The 20,142-nt window shown below is 46.5% G+C and overlaps 1 protein-coding gene across 4 annotated transcripts in view; it reads right to left on the reverse strand.

Annotated features, from left to right (window-relative positions):
- Positions 1-20,142, reverse strand: part of OPLAH (5-oxoprolinase, ATP-hydrolysing) — a 664,980-nt gene that overhangs the window by 557,786 nt on the left and 87,052 nt on the right. For 2 of the 4 annotated variants that reach the window (XM_069621803.1, XM_069621802.1), the window contains exon 2: positions 9,105-9,134. The exons of the other annotated variants lie outside the window; for them this stretch is intronic. The gene's annotated coding sequence lies outside the window, so the exon portion shown is untranslated. The remainder of the gene's footprint in view (positions 1-9,104; positions 9,135-20,142) is intronic. 4 annotated transcript variants of the gene reach the window in all.

Here is a 20,142-nt window from a genome sequence, read left to right on the forward strand (position 1 = left end):
GACATGCAGCATCTGATGCACCCAGGGAAGGAGGGTTACACTTTCTTCTCCGCCCCCCACACCACCAATACAAGAATTGATTACTAGAATTGATTACAAGGACTAAGGGGGAGGGTGATCAGCAGTGTTATTCCACCAGTGGCGTGGTCTGACCACGATATGGTGGTAATAAAACTAGATATAGGAGGACTTAAAGAGCAGATAGCAGATGGAGGTGTACTAAATCCCTATGGCAGAACCCACTTTTTGCTGAAAAACCTGCAGAAGATATTGTTGCATACTTTTGAGATTAATGACTCAATAAGAGGGATTCTAATGAGGGAGGGGTGTGTAAAAAGAACGAATGGGGACTGCGAGAGGAGGTGCGTAGAACAGAAATATCCAAAGGAACATCACGGATGCACGCAAAGGGGCAGTATGACAAGGAGGTGCTGGAGGCACTACAGAAGAAGAGTGCGGAAACTGAAGGCCCTTCGGCTGGGGGGATACCCTGTGTAAACTAAAGTGCCCCTGCTACCATCCAATATCAATGCTCAATGTAGGCTCAGGCGGGTTATGCTCTACTCAGCATTCATGCTGAAAAGGCATTCAACCAAGTCGAGTGGGGTTCCTATTTGCAGTGCTTCTCAAGGTGGGTTTTGGAGAAAGAATGCAGCGTGCAATTGGGGCAATATATGCTGTGCCAAATGCAAAGGTAGTGGTCAATGGAAAGACGTCCCGGGCCTTTCATCCCAGCAGAGGTACGAGGCAGGGATGCTCTCTATCCCTCCTGCTTTTTGCTTTGTCCATAGAACCACTCAGTATTACGGTGAAACAGGATTAGCAGGTAGCGGGCATCAGAGTAGAAGAGGAGGAATATAAGCTCAGTCTTTACGCTGATGATATTCTACTCCACCTTTCCGATGTGGCTACCTCGGGGGGTACTCTGGTTGTTTTCTGAGTACCGACAGGTATCAGGGTTCAAAGTCAATATGGATAAATTGGTTCTTTCCCTCTAGGTTAAGAGGTGCAGGAATGCGAAGGAGGATGTGAGTGCCCTCTTCATTCCAATTGAATAGGATTGTATAAAGTACCAGGGAATAAGGATACCTAAGGACTTAAATGATTTGTATATGGATAATTACCCTCCCACTGTTGTGTACGCTCTTTGGGGACATAGAGGGGTGGTCAAGGCTCACCCTGTCGTGGATACGTAGGTTGAATGCAGTCAAAATGATGTTGCTTCCCAAGGTGTTATATTTTTTATCAGGCGCTGCCCACTGCAATGCCATACGCACACTTTACAGAGATGAAGTGTCGGCTTGACAAATTTATATGGCAGGGACAAAAACAGAGGGTGCACTTCAGGGTGTTGATACAACCAAAGGAGAAAGGAGGGGTGGGGTTGGCGGGTATTATATCATAGGGCAGCACAATTTTGGGCGCTAATCTGGCACTTACGAGCAGATACGCAGACACAAGGGGTGCAAATTGGGAATCACTTATTGAGGACAGTTAAGCTAGGAGAGTGGCTGTGGGCGTCCCCCGAAAGCAATCCCGCAGTCAGTACACAGTCAGTACATGGGCATCGCATCATAGGCCCATTGTGGGCAGTATGGAGAACTAAAAGGGAAATGGCCGGAGCCACGACATGGCCTTCACCACTAAGCCATATATTGGCACCCCCAATATGGGACAATAGCCCAGATCATGCCCGGTTTCAAGATTGGTTTGAGGCAGGGCTGAAAAGGGTGGGGCAGGTAGTAAAGGGAGAGGAGTTTGTGGGCCTACCTGTGCTGGAGGAGGGCTTGGCAATAGGGTCGCTATCAGTGTTTGAATACCTCTAACTTAAAGGAGCATTGATGACCTTGGAATAGAAAGAGGCCTTAGAGAGGGAGTTGATGGCCACCAAGGTGATCCGGAGTACGGATGTCTCTACGAAAGGCTTGATCTCCAAATTGTACCAGTACTTACTAGCAGCTTGTGGGTGACATAGAAATACAGAAGAGGAGATGGGAGAAAAATATGGGGGTGGACTTGGATGTGGAACAGTGGAGAATGTTGTGTAAGAATTGACACAGAACGTCAAGTTCCTGCCAATATAAATTGCACAGCATTAAGTTGTTATATAGATGGCAGTGGGACCCTGTGCGGTTATCAAGGATGTATGCAAGGATAGACCCCAAATGTTGGAGAGGGATGTGGCCAGAGGGCAGATTATTGTCACATGTGGTGGGGGTGTGAGGAGGTGCAGAGCTTCTGGGGTGGATAAAATCCCTGGACAGAATAGAGAGAAACCTCGACCAAAGGTTGGTACTGTTTGGAGTGGAAGTGCTTGATGGGGAGTGTAGGAGGCTACCGCATATGGCCCACTTCCTTCTGCTTGCCGTGCGTGCTTGCCTGGCGGTGGGGTTGGAAAAGGGCTCAGTTCCCTCGTGAGTGACAATGGGCCTAGAAAGACCGAGATATATATATATATATATATATATATATATATATATATATATATATATATATATATATATATATATATATATATATTCTTTCCTCTCCAGTACACCATATAGCCTTACTTGCAACATGGTATCTCAATTGGATAGAGAGAACACATGACGAGAGCAAGCACAATCCCTGTTTTGTGAAACACAACATGGAAGTGTAACTGACAGAAGTATCACGCAGGTGGGCAATCTGCATAAAGAAAAAAATGAAATTCATTTGCTGAAAGAATTGGGAAAAAATAAAAATACATTCAGCAAGTGGTGGGAGGAACACTCCTTGCAAAATTATGTGGATGTCAGAAGAATTCCACGGGGTCTGCGAATACTGATTTCGCCATCATTTGAAGAACAGGACCCAGAAATGCTAAAAGAATTGGGGGACTCAACGAATCTATGCTCTGGACAATTTTTGAACATCCAGATTAAATATGCACGGATCGACAGGCGGAAAATATTGGCAAAAATGCAAGAAATAAGCAACAAACTCTCCCAAATAACACAGAGTGAAGAAGGGAATAAAATTAGAGCTAGTATTGAGGAAAGTCTTCAAATATATGAAGAAGAGATTACATTGCGTAAACACAGGAAATTCCTCCACGATAAAGAGGACTATGAAAAGGGGACAGTTTATACATTTGCCCGCCGGTTCGACCATTTAAGAAAGAACTGTCATGTCTGCTGGTTTGAAGGACTTCCAACGTAGACGCATTGCTCTTAGAACGACAGCCAGACCGTTCTATTCACGCTGGCGTTTGTTTGGGAGGTTGCCTGGGAAAGAGCGCGGGCCCCAAGGACGTAGTGTCTAACGCTCAGCACGGCGTCCTGGCAATCACGTGATCCTGAACATCGAATGTATTTAAATCTGCATCTTGTGACGCTCACTGCTTCTGATTGAGTTTCAGTTTGAAGCTGTGACTTGGATACTTCTTGCTACATTGTATCTGCTTCCTTGTTTGCGGTTTCGCCAACCTTAATGGATTTCATTCCTTGAAGTTACCTGAGAATTCTAAAAACTTTTCTTGGCTTACGTGCTTCGCTGTGAGTCCCTGGCAGAGAATTCTACACACTGTTGCATGCTTCGGTGTGTGTCCCCGGCGGAGAGCTCTACACACCATGGCGTTATTTCCTTGTGGGTGCATTCTGGAACTCCTCTGCGTTGGACATCAGCCCTTCACCCACCATTCTGTTTTTTATTTGCTTACCTTCCGAATGTAGTCTCCCACTTTCAGTTTCTGTTTGCTTTCCACTGAACACTGGTTATCACTGCAGCCCTCTCGCAAAACGGTTTGTACATTCAACGACTGCTACCACAGTTAACACGACTACAGATCCTAAGGTTCTTCATCGGGTGGTGTTTTCTTCACTTCCCTTTGCGTCCTTGTTTACCATCCGTGCACAGAACTTTATGAACACTATCCAGCAGTGCACCAACTCAGCACTAACGCGGCCCTCGTTCCGTTCGGGATTAGATGCCCTACTAACCTTCCCTCCTTGCCGTTGCTTGCCTGGACTATTTGGAAAAGTTATTCCTTTACTTGACCCTCTTCCATCTTTCTGTACTGCGTCTAGAAAAACCATCAGGTTAGTCTGGGTTCCAGTTGGGTAGTTCAATAACTGTCCACTTGTGTGAGGGTAAATTCTGAACCGTGTTTCTTTTTATAGAGCCTAGTGGTTCCCTTTATTGTGTTCAGTGCCCTTCTTGTTGATTCATCGCTCTAGTTGTAATACAATTGCTAGAGGGTTACATCAGTTTGAAGGTCTGCAATCAGCTGGAAGGGAATATCAGTTGGTTTGCAGAGAATTCCGAATTGTTGGTCAAGACGATCTGTATCCTTTTGTGATTCAGGTGGGTATAGTACATATAATTCTTGCCAACGGCTAGCAATCTGACAGGAACATGATGAGTCAAAACATCCAGAATAAATCTATGACGACAACCCCAGTCTGTAGCGAGATAGCTTCTACTTCTGATACAGATTGCACTACTAGTGAGAGTGACAACCACCCCAGGAAGACTCATTTTTTAGACAAAATGAGTATGTTGGGACTTGATGGATGCAACAATCCCAAAAAAAGTGCAGGAAGAGGTCAGGGAAAATCACAAGGACATGGAGCAAAAAGAAAACAAGGAGGGGACAAAGGAATAAGCAGTTTAGAGTCAGATGGAAATACAAGAACTCGCTCTGGGAAGAAATCAACACAATTAATTATACCAATACAGACAACAGTATCATCAATTTGTCTACATATCAGTTGTCTGAAGAACAAACTAAAGTGCTTCAATGTGGGTTCAACTTCTGCCCAACAGCAAGCTACGATTATGCCAAAACAAGGGTCGATTTTTATAAATACATGTGGAAAAAAAGATTTAAAAAAATGTTTTCATGTCACTCCACCAAAAGAAAAACCAAAAAAGACGCAGCTAGGAAAAACAGCAGTACCCATTGAAAATCTAGAGGGGTTATTAAACTTGGCACAACTAGAATCAATTGATCCAGCTAATCAAAACAATACAGAAATAACATTGGAAATGCTCAACATTGATACAGACTGGTTCATTGATAGCAATATGACACCTAAATCGAAATGTAACCCCATATTCCAACTGGGCAGGCATATTGAGGCATTCCAGGATCTGGTGATCCATGATCTCAAAAAAGTAAGATCGCAAAAACAAATAAAGTCAAATTTATCATTTAAGGAAAAGCAGGTCCTACAAGAACTACAAAATGTGAAGGACATTGCCATCAAAGCCTCAGAGAAGGGGCCATATATAGTCATCCAGAACAGGGATGACTATATTAAGGAAGCCCATAGAAAACTTATGAACACTAGTTGTTATGAAGAATTATCCATCAATCCAACAGAGCAGATTACCACCAAAGTAACATGTCTTTTGAACAAGTGGTTGCATCAAGACATTCTAATGGAAGATGACTGCAATTTCCTTTTGAACAAATTCCCAAAAATACCGACCATTTATTTCCTGCCTACGGTGCACAAAAATCTCACATGCCCCATTGGCAGGCCCATTGTTACACTGAATGGAGCAGCTCTAGAAAATATGTCCAAATACATAGACCAAACTCTTCTACTCTTGGTATTTACTTTACCTTCTTACCTACGTGACACAAAGGGCTTCCTAAGCAAGATCGATGGAATTACATTTGAGAAGAATTACATGTTTGCTACATTAGGTGTAGTTTCGCTTTATACCTCCTTTGAAAACAGTGATGGCAAGAAAGCATGCAAACATTATTTGGACAGCAGATCACTCAACTTCTTTGCCCATGGCCAAATGATTATGGAAATGATTGACTCAAGTTTAACAAACAATGTCTTTCTGTTTAATAACAAGTTCTATAATCAGTTACAAGGTACTGCCATGGGGACGGGCTTTGCTCCATTTTATGCTAACTTAACAATAGGCTGGTGGGAAAAAAACAGTAGTATGGCCAGAAATCAATAGCCAATACACTAATCAGGTGGTATTATGGTTAAGAGGTATTGATGATTTGTTTTTTCTGTGGAATGGAGACAATACAAATTGGTTAAATTTTGTGAAAATCTTAAATGAAAATAATTTGAAATTGAAATTCACAGAAACACACAGCTGGAAGTCAATCATCTTTCTGGCTGTTGTAGTAAAATCAGATCAAAATCAAATCATCACTGAGCTTTACCGCAAACCGACTAGCTAAAATATGCCATTGCTTGCGAGTAGTAATCATCCGACCCCACTGAAATGGAGTATCCCTTATGGGGAGTTGGTGAGAATCCGGCGCAACTGCTCAAGTTTAGAATGTTTTGATAAAGAGTGCAAATACACCATAATCAACTTTACAAAACAAAGGTATCCGAAAGCCATACTTGAAAGAGGGTATCTAGGAGCCCGGAATTTGAGTCGAACGACTCTACTTCTAATAAATCGAACACCAGAAGAAATAGAAAAAGATAACATGAATTGACTCATTCTCATATATGGCACACATTCTAATATTATACACAAGATACTTCAGCGACATTGGCATGTACTATCAGATGAAATGTTTTCATCCATCTCGAGGAAAGAGCGAATATTACTTTTAGAAAATCTTGTTCCATCAAGGATTTACTTGTCAGCAGTTATATGCCCCTGATAACCAAAACAATAACATAAATGATTTCTTTAAGTGTACGAAGTGCAAGGCATGCCAACATGCCGTGAACAGAACCACTTATGTACATCCGATTTTAGGCCATACGGTTTAATTAAAGACGAGAATGACATGCAACACAGAATTTATGGTAAATGCTCTCATGTGCTCCTATGATGTTTGGTATTTTGCGAGCACTATTGGTAAGTTAAAACTTAGAGTGTTACAACACATGAGAGCTATAAAGAACTTTGATGCATCGTACCCGATGGCAGTACACTTTAGAGAAATCCATGAAGGGAAGATTGACAGTCTGAGATTTTTTGGTTTGCATCACGTGAAGGGAAACCATGAGGGGCAATCGAGAACTTGAACTTCGAACAAATGGAAACAAGGTTTATTCTGGACCTCAAGACCAAAAAACCAAAGGGACATAACATTGATGAGGAATTGTACACGTTTTTGGGAACTTAAAAGTATAAGCCAGAGGATTTATTCCTACACCATATGTCCTCATCTTGATGAAGTACTGTTAGTGCGTACAGGTTTTGCAAAAGATTGCCTTTTATTACAGAATATGAATTTGAACTAATTAGCTGCTAGACTCCTTTCATGTATGTGGTATTTCACTTCAGCACTTTAGCATTTTAGCATTTTAAGATATTTCTTTTATGCTTTTAAACAATTTTTTGAAAATGTGGAATACACCGTCTCGTTGTGGTCTTTTAGTTGTATACACAGTTGTCTCGCACCAAAGCACATTGTACCGAAACCTGAAAGTATATTGGGGAACCTGGGGTCAACAACTGTTTACCCTATGAACTAAGCCAGCACTATGCACTTTTATTGTCGGCACTTTCTTTAAATAACTGGAAGGATGATGCCCTTGCACCAGATAAATTATGTGCATAAAGTTTGGATAGGGAGGTTTTTAGGGACCCCTTGTAGGGAATCCGACAATTATTCTTTCAAATCTCCCAATTGGCTATACATAGATCAACCAAAATTGAATAAGAGAATTTTTAGAGTAATTGCATTTAGCACTTTATCATCATAATAATAATTATGGCGGCTATAATATGTATGCACTAAGCACTTTATAAATACAATTGATGTATTTTGTAATAATTGCACTATGCTCTTTATTGTAGAAATAATAACTGTGGCTGCTATAATATCCATGCATTAAGCACTTTAAAATGAAGTAATTTTAAAGAATATTCAATTTTGGAGTGATTGGGGCATAATTTGGAGCTAAAAGGAACGTGGTTGACATATTTGCGCAACTCCCTACCTGGTGTTATGTGTTTATGCATAGGGTTTTTGTACCCATGACTATATGCCACAAGATGCATGTTAACCATTACAAAATGGCCACTATGGTTTCTATATTTTACATTGTGCACAACAATTTGTGTTGTATATTGGTGAAAGAGAAAAGAGACAACTGTGGAGCCTAGACCATAGTGATGAGGTGTTTGTATATGTATCACCACTGGGTGGCGTGAATTTGCGTATGTGAACAAGCAGCGAGGACGCTGCAAAATGCGTCGTACTGTGGTTCTCTCGTTTTACTTTTAAATGGTGAAGAAGTTAATAAACTGGTCATTATGAGGAACTGATTTTTGTCTGGAAGGTTTTTTGCATTTTGGTGCAGCCTTAATTGTTGACTGCTGATCGGCTGATCGGGTGGAGTGCCCTCAGCCGGAGACATCTTGCTGGCCTGTGTTACAGCTTTTCCCCACCAGGGAGTCCCGGCAGAATGCCAATACCTCTCCGAAGGGAAAAGCTGTAACGCAGCCCAGCCAGAACTCCAGGACGGTTGGAGGTGATCTCCCCGGCCTTGGGCATTCGTCTCCTATGTGGGTATACCGTCTCCAATCTCAGCAGAAGTTCAAGGGAGCCCTGGCAGGGTCCCCATCTTTTCCGGGAAGGAGAAGCTGTACTGCAGGCACACCAGATCCGCAGGATAGTCGGGGGGTTATGTCCCCGGACTTGGCGGCTGTCTCCCATGTGGGTTGACCATCCCCAAGTGCAGCGACAGTTCCAGGGAGCCCCAGCAGGGTCCCTATCCTTTCCCAGAGGGAAAAGCTGTAACGCAGGCCAGACAGAACTCCAGGATGGTCGGAGGTGATGCCTTCGGCCTTGGGCACCTTGTCTGCCATGTGGGTCGACCGTCTCCAAGTCCAGCGGCAGTTCCGGGGAGCCTCGGCTGGATCCCCATTCCTCCCCGGGGGTGACATCTGTAACGCAGCACAGCCAGAGTTGCAGCCTGGGCTTGCGGACAGTCAACCCACATGGGAGACAGCTGCTCCCAGGGAAACACCAATGTTATGCTGGCATGGGGTGCAATTTGTGGCATGACCCTGCATTTGTGTCCCAGCCCAGACGTCCCACTCCAGCCCACACCACCAATAATCCAGCCCCAGTCCCACCCACCCCACTAACAATGGGCCCTAACTGTAGAATAATAAAAAACAGTACTCACATAACGTTGCAGCTGCTCAGGTAGAAAAAGCTGTAAATGAAACAAATAATATTTGTTAGCTATGGTCACCCCAGCAAAAACAAATCATAACTACTACTCTCCAATCACGGCCCCCCTTTCAAGCCATCCCTGGTGGTCTACTGACCCTCACCCCCCAGTAAAAACACATTTGCCCCTTCCTAGGGGCAGATTGCAGGATTGCAATAGCAATCCGCCCCCAGGGAGGGCTACATCAGAGCCCCCCATCCATTTGGGGTGAGGGAGAGGGTCACCCGCCATTTCATTACATAAGTCGCTGGTGGTTTAGAGTTCCCCCCACACCCACCAACAACATTTTTGTTTTTGATATTTATTTTTTGTTTTGCCCCGACCCTAGGGGCAGATGGCCACACTACTGTGCCCATCTTCTCCCAGCTTGGGCAAAACGTACTGGCCCATGCTTGAGGGGTGCCTGTGATAAGATTTCTGGTGGTCCTCTCTCCCCCACCACAAATGGATAGGGGACATCTCATGTAGCCCTCCCTGGGGGCAGATAGGGGCAGAATGCTGCCCCCAGGGAGGGCTACATGAGGCCCCCCCATCCACTTGGGGCGGTGGGGAATTTAGAGGGCCACTCCCTTTCATTATATAAAATGCCTGGTGGTCTAGTGGCCACCCCACCCCCACCCAAAACTTAATTTCTTTTTTATTTTATGTTTGCCCCTTGCCTAGGGGCAGATGGGCACATTACTGTGCCCATCCATCCCCAGGGCCTCTCTGGCCCCCATGCTTTGATGCTTTGGGAGCCAGAGGGGGAACAGGCCCACTTACATAGTAAGCAGTCCCCTCTACCCCCCCCCCCCCACTTCACAAACAGATCCCTGGTGGTCTAGTGGCATTGCTGGGCACAGATCGAGCGATCTGCGGCCGATGCACCCCAGCAATGCTTCAAATAATGTGTTGTTGGAAAGGGGAGAGTCTCCCCTTTCCAACGACACCTCCCTCGATCTGAACGGCACAATAATACCGGAGATAGAGGGAGAGAAAGGTGGAGACTTACCTTCCCCTTTCACAGCCGCAGCCGAAAATGGCTGCCGCATTGAAATTTACTTTGTTTCACGTCATGCGTGCTGATGTGAAACTGAAGGAAATCCAACCCCCGGGCCTTGAGGAGGAACCTCCTCCTCACATAGCCCGGGGGTTGGATATCACTTTTGTGCGATACCTGCTTTGCTTTGCAGGGATCGCACAAAGTGACATGCCAGCAAGGACGAGCTATCTCATCCTTGGCAACACAAACGTAATGCAAAGGATGAGATAGCTCGGCCTTGGCACTTATGGGGTTAATTGCATCCAGTGCCACCACCGCATAACCTTCTGACCACATTTGCATCCTGTCTGACTGCCATAAGCCTCCTCAAGTTCCCATACGTCGCTCTCTCAGGAACATATTTCATCTGGTCTGGATGGATCAATACCCCTATGACCCTCTTCAGCCTCTCCGCCAGGACCGCCAAAAGGATCTTACTATCTTGGTTGATCAAAGATTTCGGCCGATACGATTCACGATATTGCCCCGCTTTCCCTGGCTTCAAATTCGGGACAATAATAGATTCTTCCATGCTGGGGGGTAGCCGCCCCTCCTCATGTGCCTCCTCAAAGGTTTGTAGCAGCCTCAGAGCCACCTCATCAACTAATTCTTTATAAGTGGCCATCTCTTCCTGGCATCTGGGCCGTGGGCAATGCCCAGATCACCGCCCTTGGCTCCTCTATCGTGAGCGGATCTCCCAGCACCTCCGCCTACTCCCTGCTTAGGGTGGGTAAACCTATCTCCGTAAAGGTTTCCGTGATCTCCTGCCCCTTATCCACCCCATCAGCCCCATATAAATCTCAGTAAAATGTACAGAAAACTTAGTTAATTTCTTTCTGCAACCTCCATAACACCCCGCACTCATCCTCTACCTCAGTGATCTCACCACGGTTCTCTGCTCCATGCTAGCAGCCTGCCCGGTTTATCTCCCTGTCCATGTCATTTCTCTGTGTATTTTGCATAACTATTTTACCTAATCATTGCCAGTGTTCCAGGCATTCCTGTCTTTTTTTTTTTAACATGTCTTTATTAAACGGTTCACAACGTTACAACATCAAACCACAATGGTATCACACATTATTGCAATTAATTTATTGACAATAATACTATAAGGCACTTGCAACATCAGAAGGCTCACGGCCACTAGCCCTCCCAACTCGAATGTTCATGTGCATATCCCCCCTTGATTTGGGGTATCGTCGCGTGCTTCCATGTAGGCCATGAAAGGGTCCCAGATACTTTTAGGCCTGTTCTGTAGCCCCAGAGGGCTGCGTAATCCCTGTCTGTGTCGCTCAGCCAGATTAGATCTATCAACCATTTATTCACCCCTGGTGGGGATTCATTAGTCCACTTCATCAAAATGCACCTTCTGGCTGCTATCATGCACGTCGCTACAAGTTTGCGATATCGCTTTGATACCCCAGGCGACCAGCCAAACATGCCACACAACATTGTACATGGAACAGGCTGCCCCAACATCTCTGTCATGACCCCGAACACTGCCTCCCAATAGGGTCGCAGATTAGCACACGACAACAACATATGTATTGTGTCTGCTAGTTCTGTGTTACACCTTGGGCACTTAGGTGATTTAGTGCTGTCGTACATGTGTACCTGTGCAGTTGTGATATATGCCCTATGAAGAGTTTTAAGTTGAATTTGCTGCAACCTGGAGCTGAGGGCTCCCGTGTGCGTGGCACTACACATCGTCGTCCACTGTTTCTCAGTAAAGGTCTCACCGATGTGTTCTTCCCACCTCCTTTTGCAGGGGAGGGAGTTGCGGTGTGAGTCAGCCTGAATAACATTATATGTTGCTGAAATCACTCCTCTGCACCCAGGAGAACCCTGAAATACTGCAGTCTGCGTTGGAATCCACTACCCATTTTATTAACAAACTCTTCCTGAGATACAAACACCCCGTTCAGGTATAAGTCTTCCATCTGCGTGATCCCCGCCCCCCACCCCCGATCCCGTACTATAGCCTCGTCACAGGTCGGTGCCAAAACTTCTATCTGCCATGGCGAGATGCTTGGGTCAAACAGGAACCCCACCCCATGTCTTTTCAAGGTCCTCCTCCAGGCATGCACCGTACAAGCCACTGAGTCCTATCTACATTTGTCCACAACTTTGCATGAGATCATCACCCCCTGTATTGCGTGGGGATGCACCGAACTCGGCTCTATACGTACATGGGGTGTCGGTGGTGCTCCCGGCATCCAAAACTGAGCAAAAGACAACTGAGCCACCAGGAAGTACGCCTCGACGTCTAGGGCACCTATACCCCTCTTTTCCAATGGCAGTGCCAACACCTCCCATCCTATATGTGGGGCCCTTGGGTGCCAGGCCAGCTTGATCAGTTGGGAGCGCACTTCTCTGAGGTAGCCCAGCCCTGGCCATACCGGTATGTTTTGGAATATGTAGAGGAGCTTGGGGATCACTACCATTATAGCCACAGCGCCCCTGCTCATGAGTGTGAGTGGGAGTCCACACCATCTGTTCACGCTAGTTTTCAGGGACTGTAAGTAGCTATTGTGATTGTGCTCTAGTAACAATTGGGCTTCCCTGCTGACCTTAACCACTAGGTATGTAACGACGGTCTGTTCCCACCCAAAACCTTCGGTATTTGGCGGGCAGGTGGTATCCTCATTCAGGGGGAACATGGATGATTTAGATCGATTAAACCTGAGTCCAGAGGATTCGCTGAATGCAGTTATTTCCTGTGTCAGTGGTGCCAGGTTAATCATTGGGTCCTTGATGTAGATAATTGCATCATCTGCATGCAGCGGGACTAGTTTGCTGGCCCCCCCCATTGATAAGCCCCAGTGGCCGTGGAATTTCCGCAGCCTGCTCGCCAGCACCTCGATTGCAATGGCAAAGATTAAGGGCGAGAGGGGCACCCCTGTCTGGTCCCCCTCCCAAGCCTAAACAGGTCCGACCACGTGCCTCCAATGTTTATCTGGGCGCTTGATCCTGCGTAGAGCAGTTGCACCGCATTCAGGAAATACGCAGGGATACCTACCTGGGACAGCACTTCGAACAGGAAGTTCCATTCAACCGAATCGAACACCTTTTCCATGTCCAATAGTGCCGCCACTGCTTGTGCGGAGGGATCTATCTGTGCCAATATTACGAACAGTCGTCTAAGATTTAGAGAAGTATACCGCCTAGGTATGAATCCGGACTAGTCCCTATGAATTATCTGCATAATATGCGGGAGCAGGCAGTCCGCCAGCACTTTCGCAAATGTTTTTGTGTCTAAATTCAACAGGGAGATCCGGCGATAAGAAGAGCAGTCCCGGCTTAAGAATCAGTGTTATCACTGCTTCTCGCATCGTGAATGGGAGTTGTCCCGACACCAATCCCTGCTCCCAGACCTCCAGCATATATTGAGCGACCTCTGGGCCCCATTCCTTGTAGAACTCGGCTGTTATTGCAGTCGGTGCCCGGCGCCTTTGAGGAGGGAAGGGCCCTCACTGCACCGAGTATCTCCTCGACTATAAGGGGGTTTGCCAGCTCCTCAGCTGTTTAAGCACTAAGACTAGGGAGTGCTGCTGCCTCTATATACATTCTAATCTTGTCTTCCGGTGGGGCGCCTCTCAAAACATACAGGAATTTGTAGTACTCGCGGAAGACCTCTGCAATCTAACCTGGTTTCACCACTACCACCCCCTCCATTGTTCTCACCATGGATATCTCCCTGTAGCCGCGTTCGTGTCTCACCAATGCCGCCAAGTGCCTCCCTGGTTTCCCCTCCTCCCCATATCTACGGGCCATTGCTGGTTGAGCAAAGTATTTCACCTCCCTGTCAGCTATGTCATGGAAGCGGCCTAATCCCTCCCTCAGTGTGGCCAGCAAGCTCAGTGTATTCAACCTGTCCGCTTCCTCCTCCCTGCGTTTTATTTCACGCTCTGTTTCATTTAGTTGTCTGCGAATCAGTTTTAACACCCCCATTTCAGTGGACGTACATCCTCCCCTCAGCACCATCTTGAACGCCTCCCACGATGTCCCCTTTCCTGACACCGTGCCTGGAGTTTCTTGAAAGTTATGTTTTACCAAGCTGTGTATTTCTCTCTTGAAAACTATGTCTAATAATGCCGCCGGCTTGAACCTCCAGTGGGGATGGGGTGATGCTGTATCTAAACGCATGGACCATAGTACAGGCATTCCTGTACAAGCTTGATAAGGTTCCCTTCCACATCATCCTCCTTTGGATAAGTTTCCTCCAGTTGGTTAATTGTCGCCTCTGATTCCGCTAACTTCTGCTCTAACTCCCTTTGAATCCCCCCAGCCTTTGCAATATGAACTCCCTGTATCCCCACTTTGACAGCATCCCATAAATGTCTCCGGCAACTAACACTCCCCTCATTGATACAGAAATATTCACCTATTTGTTTCGCCATGTGATCCCGGAAGGGCCCATCCCACAGGGCCTCCACTCGCAGTCTCCACATGGGTGCCAGGGCTGGTTGATTGCTCATCACCCATTCTAAAATCAAAGGAGAGTGATCAGAGAGCATCCTGCCCTCCTATGAGGCTCCCACAAATTCCCCAATCTGATCTGCCCCTGTGACAAATAATTAATATGTGTATAAACTATGTGCACACTTGAGTAATATGAAAATTCCATCTTAGTTCCCAACAGCCATCGCCAGACCTCTCGCAACTCCAACTCCTCCAGTAGTGTCTTTAAGACTTTTGCTGGTGGGGATGGTGTGCCTGCTGTCTGATCGGTCCACTGTTTGGTCTAAAGTACAATTAAAATCTCCACCCCAGATCCATGTCACCCCTCAAAAAGGGGCCAGCCTGGCGTACAAGGAGCGGAAGAAGGTAGACGCACAATGGTTGGAAGCATAGGTGTTTATAAAGGCACACCTCTTTTCTATCCAAAAACCCATGTACCAAAACCATCCTACCTTCATTATCTGTGCAAACTTCTACCACCTGAATAGGCACTGTTGGGGCTACCCAGATAAGTACTCCTCTCGTGTAAGTGGAAAAGGCTGACACATATCCCACCACTCCCCATTTTTGAAGGCCCGGGCCTGTTCCTCTACTGTGAGGAGTGTCTCTTGTATCATCGCTAGCCCAATTCCTTTTTGACATAGATACAAAGCCACCCTGACCCATTTAACATAATTGTTCAATCCCCTGACGTTCCAAGAGGATACTCTCAGCAACTCAGCCATTTAACCATTCCTTGACCTTCCTTCTAACCCTCCCTGTCGCAGGCACCCAGTGCCCTCTCTTCCGCCCTCTCCCAATCCTCCCAGTGAAACTCCTGGCTTTATCTGTCATACAGTGCTAAGCCGTGTTGCGACCAAAACGAACTGGACTGAACTTGAACTAACCACCCGTCTGTAGAGGTGTAACCACCATTTATCCCACCCCCTCTTGTGGAACTTGACAGCTGGATACCGCCCAGTATCTACAATTTCTACCAAGAAACAAAAGGACAAGTCGTGTAGGCCAACTTCCAAGAGTCACTGGTCTCCAGAGTCCTAGATCAAAGAAATAGAAATACAGCATTACATGCTACTCAACGTAGCCCCCAAACAAGGACACCCTCTGGTATCTGTGCAGCCTATGCATCTCGTGATTCGTGGCTTTCCTCCTCTTGACTGTGTGTCAGGTGTTGTTTTTCTTGTCCGCCATAGGCACCATCCGGTTAGCGTCCATCCAAGCATTCACCTCCTAGGGAGCATCGAAAAACAGGGCCTTTCCTTTATGTATCACTTTTTGCTTTGCTGGATATAGGAGCATGTATTTTATGCCCTGCTTTCGCAATCTTTCTTTCGTTGGGACAAACTGGCCATTCCTTCTCTGAACTTGCAAGGTATAGTCAGGGTGAATTGCTAGCATAGCCGATCCTCTCCGGATCTCACCTCCACCTCTGGAGAAGGCCAGGATCCTCTTTGAAGTTTAAGGTTCTCCGGAAGGGGGAGGGGTCTCCTCACCAATGATCTGTGGGCTCTCTTTACTGTAAACCCTTGTGATAATGTTCATAGACCAATCTCTTGGAGCAACATATTTTCAACATATGTGGTGGGGTCGCTGCCTTCCTCTCCCTCCAGCAGACCCAGGATACGAATGTTGCTCCTCCTTGCCCTTCCATCTGCATCTTCCTCCCGTTCCTATAGAAACCATACCTTTGTCGTTAGATCCTGGACCTTCTCCTGCAGTTCCTTCGTGGTGACGGACATATCTTCTACTCTCTCTATGGTCTCCCCCACACTGCCTGCCAAATTGTGCACATCTTGCTGTGGGAGGCCAATGTCACATTTGATCTCGTCTATGCGAGACTCCATTGACGCTCTCAGGGCTGCAGTTTCAATATCAAGCTATCGGTTCTCCTGTCGTCAGCCTCTGACTTCCTGCTGCCGGCAGCTCCTCGGAGTCCATAGGGGCTTGCCTTTGCTCTCCCTTCTTTGCAAATGTGTCCATCTTCGTTTGCCTTGGCTTCACTGGAGTTTTCTCCCCTCCAGCATGTGTCCTCAGAGTGCTCTTTAGGGCTCACACTGGATTTAGTTTCCTACACAAAATCCTAACTCTCCAACACCTATAGTTGTGGCCTTTGCATTGTCTTCACTTTGCCAGTTTTGAAAATGCCTACCTCGTTCTCTAGATATTCAGCTCCCCAGCTCAAGTCAGTCCATGGGGGTTACAGGTCTAAACTCTCAATGCACCGTCTTGCCTTGGGGCACTTCCTCCACCAGCTAATCAGTAATGGCTGTATGATCGATCCACCAGATCGTCTACTGTCCTTCAGCAGAGGATGGCCTCTCCGCAGGCTACCCCCTCTTTTAATATTATGTGATTTCTGGAGTTCAGCGCAGACACCCCCTTTAGTGAGGACCTAAGGGCTCTTCAAAGTCTAAAAGTCTATGCTGGTCTTTCCGCTCCGGGAGGAGGGTCGCTTCCAGGCCATCCCAGCAGTGCCTTTATCTAGTCTCTCTTGATGGGCATCAACTATGCACCCTGACGCTGTCTCCTGCATGTTCGGTGCCACATGCACTCTGTTGTTGCTCCTGCCTCTCCTTAAGGCGCCCACTGTCTTTCCACAGGATCAGTCGGGTCTACTCCACCTTCAAATCCTCGGCGCGTCGCTCACCTGCCCTCCACCGCCTCCAAATCAGGCCATCACTTCCCGGGGCTGTGAGCAATCGGGTCTGCTTTTCTTCAACCTCCCGATCTGCGCTGGAGGTGCGGAGTTACTACTGGCCAACGGCCTATCTGCCGCTCCACCTCTGCAGCGAGTCTTCCTGCTTGTAACCAGAGTCCCCTAGACGTGCCCGTCATCTTGGATCTATTTGGCTCAGTCGCTCTTCTCCGCTCCCACCTCCCGGCAGTCCCAGAGGATCGTCTCTCGATCTGGAGATCCGTCAGATCCCTCTTTGGTGTAAATTCTTACTGCAGGCATGTTTATCGGGCTAATAAGTGCACAGAAAGGGCATCAATTCAGGATCCCGCAGGGAGCTCGGTGGAGCATGTCTTCCTCACATCCCAGCTGGCCATGCCCCTCCAAGCCAGGACAAATATGAGATGGAGATGCTGACCGGGTTGCTGCACGATCAGAGAATTGGAGTGGGCGGCCTTCCTTGGCAGGTATGGTCATGACCTCGGGCTGGACTCCTGACCCGGTAGAAGAGCGTGGACCCCCACTGCAAGGGACAGGACACTGTGCCATGGTGTACTATGCTTAGGATTTCTAATCCATATTCCTCAGCTACCCGGGGAGAGGATGGCTAAGGTTGGTTGGGAGGGGGAGAGTTTATCTGTTTTTTGTTGGGAAAAAGGAACATAAAATGGTCAAGTTGTCGGAATGTGAAAACATATGGTTTTGCTATGCATACTTGTGTTATGTGATACTGCTAATAAAATAAAATTAAAAAAAAGAAAATAGAAAAGGTAATTTGCACATTGGGGACTTCAAGTCCCACAATGCCCAAAGTACTGGGACAAAGAAGAAGGATGCAGAGGCACTGGACTGCAAGTTGCAGTCTAATTGTACTAATGACCCACACCTGAGGGAGACTGGGAAGAATATAAGACCCCCTCTGGTGCAGGCCATAGACAGCAGTAGTAGGAAGTGGAGTGATCGCTGTGACTCCACGTTGCTGTTGCAGTTGAAGTTGAAGGAAACTAGATATGCCACATGCTGCTGTGATTTGCAGATCGAATTCCGGCTCTGAGATGGTCTCTACCTCCAAAGACCCTGTATGCAGAAGTTGCGCTGCAGGAAGCTTTGTTTGTGAAAGCTTTCCCTCTGAGGACGTGAATGTGGCTGGAAGCGTGAAGTATATAAGCTTTCCACATTGGGAAGTGGACTTCGGTGGCAGGCAAGCACCTCAGTGTCGCTGGAGCGAGGAACGCTCCATTCCTGACCGGCGTGGGCTGCAGTAAACAGAAAGAAGCAGCTTGCCGGGTTGGGTGTAGCAGAGAAGGTAGAAGATGCAGAGGCAGCAGAGCGAGCGGACACTCGTACGATACCTGGTGAGTTTTTCTACTAGTGTGTGACCCCAGAACGATCCATGATGGCCCGCTGGCCAAAATTATTGCTTTTTAATACCGAACTGATGAAAAGAACCTGAAGTGGCAGAATAATAATGCTTTTGAATTATCGAACTGATACAACACAGCAAAAGTGACAGAATAGGAAATGTGGTAACAATCAAGAAAGATATTATACTGGTAAAGGCCAGAGACATTACCAGAGTCAAAAGAGGGAAATATTCAGGCAAGTTTATAAGGGCAATTAAGAAACAAGTTGTTTGTAAACCATATTGAACGAGTGAGAAAGAAGCAAGTGTTGTAAAAGACCCAAACAAGCAGTGTCCAAGCCAAAGAAGAGAGAGTTGGAGCAAAAGCCATTATCAGCAGTTGGTTAATATAAGAGTGGGAAAACAAGAGTGGCAAGGGAGCTGTCTTCCTGATAGAAAGTATTCAGGAAGAAAGGAGCATAACCTGCACTGCATGTGGCAATCACAAGTGTGAAACAAACAGGGCCAATGTTTTTCATGTCTTCCGAGAAAAAGTAGTCAAAACTGATGTTGTGGAAAGTCAACTGACTTTTATAAGTTGTTTGAAGTAAACTTTACCACAAAAGTACTTCTAGTACTGTTAGAAGTTTTCATTGGTCCTGGCAGGCGAGTATACCAGGGCAGAGATTTTGTAGTAGTAGACCTAGCAGGCAAGAAGTCATTTAAGTACTGTGTTGTGGTTAAAGACTATGGACCTCATCACGAGTTGGGCGCTAACCCCGGCGGTATTACCGCCACGGCTATTAACCCTACCGCCAAACCTCTGGTGCTATTAGCATTGGATCACGGGTTTGGCGGAACAGTAAGTCCCCATTCCCCATTGGGCCCATTCGGCAATTTCCCATTCCCCATTGGGCCCAATGGGAAATGTTTGGCGCTATTACCGCTGGCGGTAATACCGCCTGCAGTAATAGCACTGAAAATCGGCAAAATCACGAAGGATTTGCCCCCAGCTCAGAGCTGGGGGGAAATCGGCCACGCCTGTGATTTGGCAGACCCTTAAATGCGGCAGTAATAGCGTTACTGCCGCATTTAAGGGTTACAGCCAAACTTGAGATGAGGCCCTATAAAACAGAATAAGTGGCAAGACTACTAAAGATAATGTAAGCTGTTGTTGAATCATCCTGACAAATCATTATTGCGGATGCAACTATATCGTGAACTATTGTGGGATCATCCTGTTAAAATATATTTTGTTGATACAGATGAACTGTGGAAATATTCTTGCTTTGCTTTCTAAGAAGAAGTTGTGTGGAGCCCTCTGCTACAAGCGGGGAGATAAAGAATTGCTGAATGATTTGAATTGTTGGTCAAGGTCCAAAGGAGAGACTTTTTGAAGCAAGAAGAACCTTTATCATTAGAACTTTGTTGCAAGACGGAACGTTCCTAATTTTGAACTGTTCATTGAAAACATACCCTGGGAGAAAAACCA

Source organism: Ambystoma mexicanum, chromosome 5q (assembly GCF_040938575.1).
Source record: "Ambystoma mexicanum isolate Mex_15411 chromosome 5q, UKY_AmexF1_1, whole genome shotgun sequence".
Classification (NCBI taxonomy): domain Eukaryota; kingdom Metazoa; phylum Chordata; class Amphibia; order Caudata; family Ambystomatidae; genus Ambystoma; species Ambystoma mexicanum.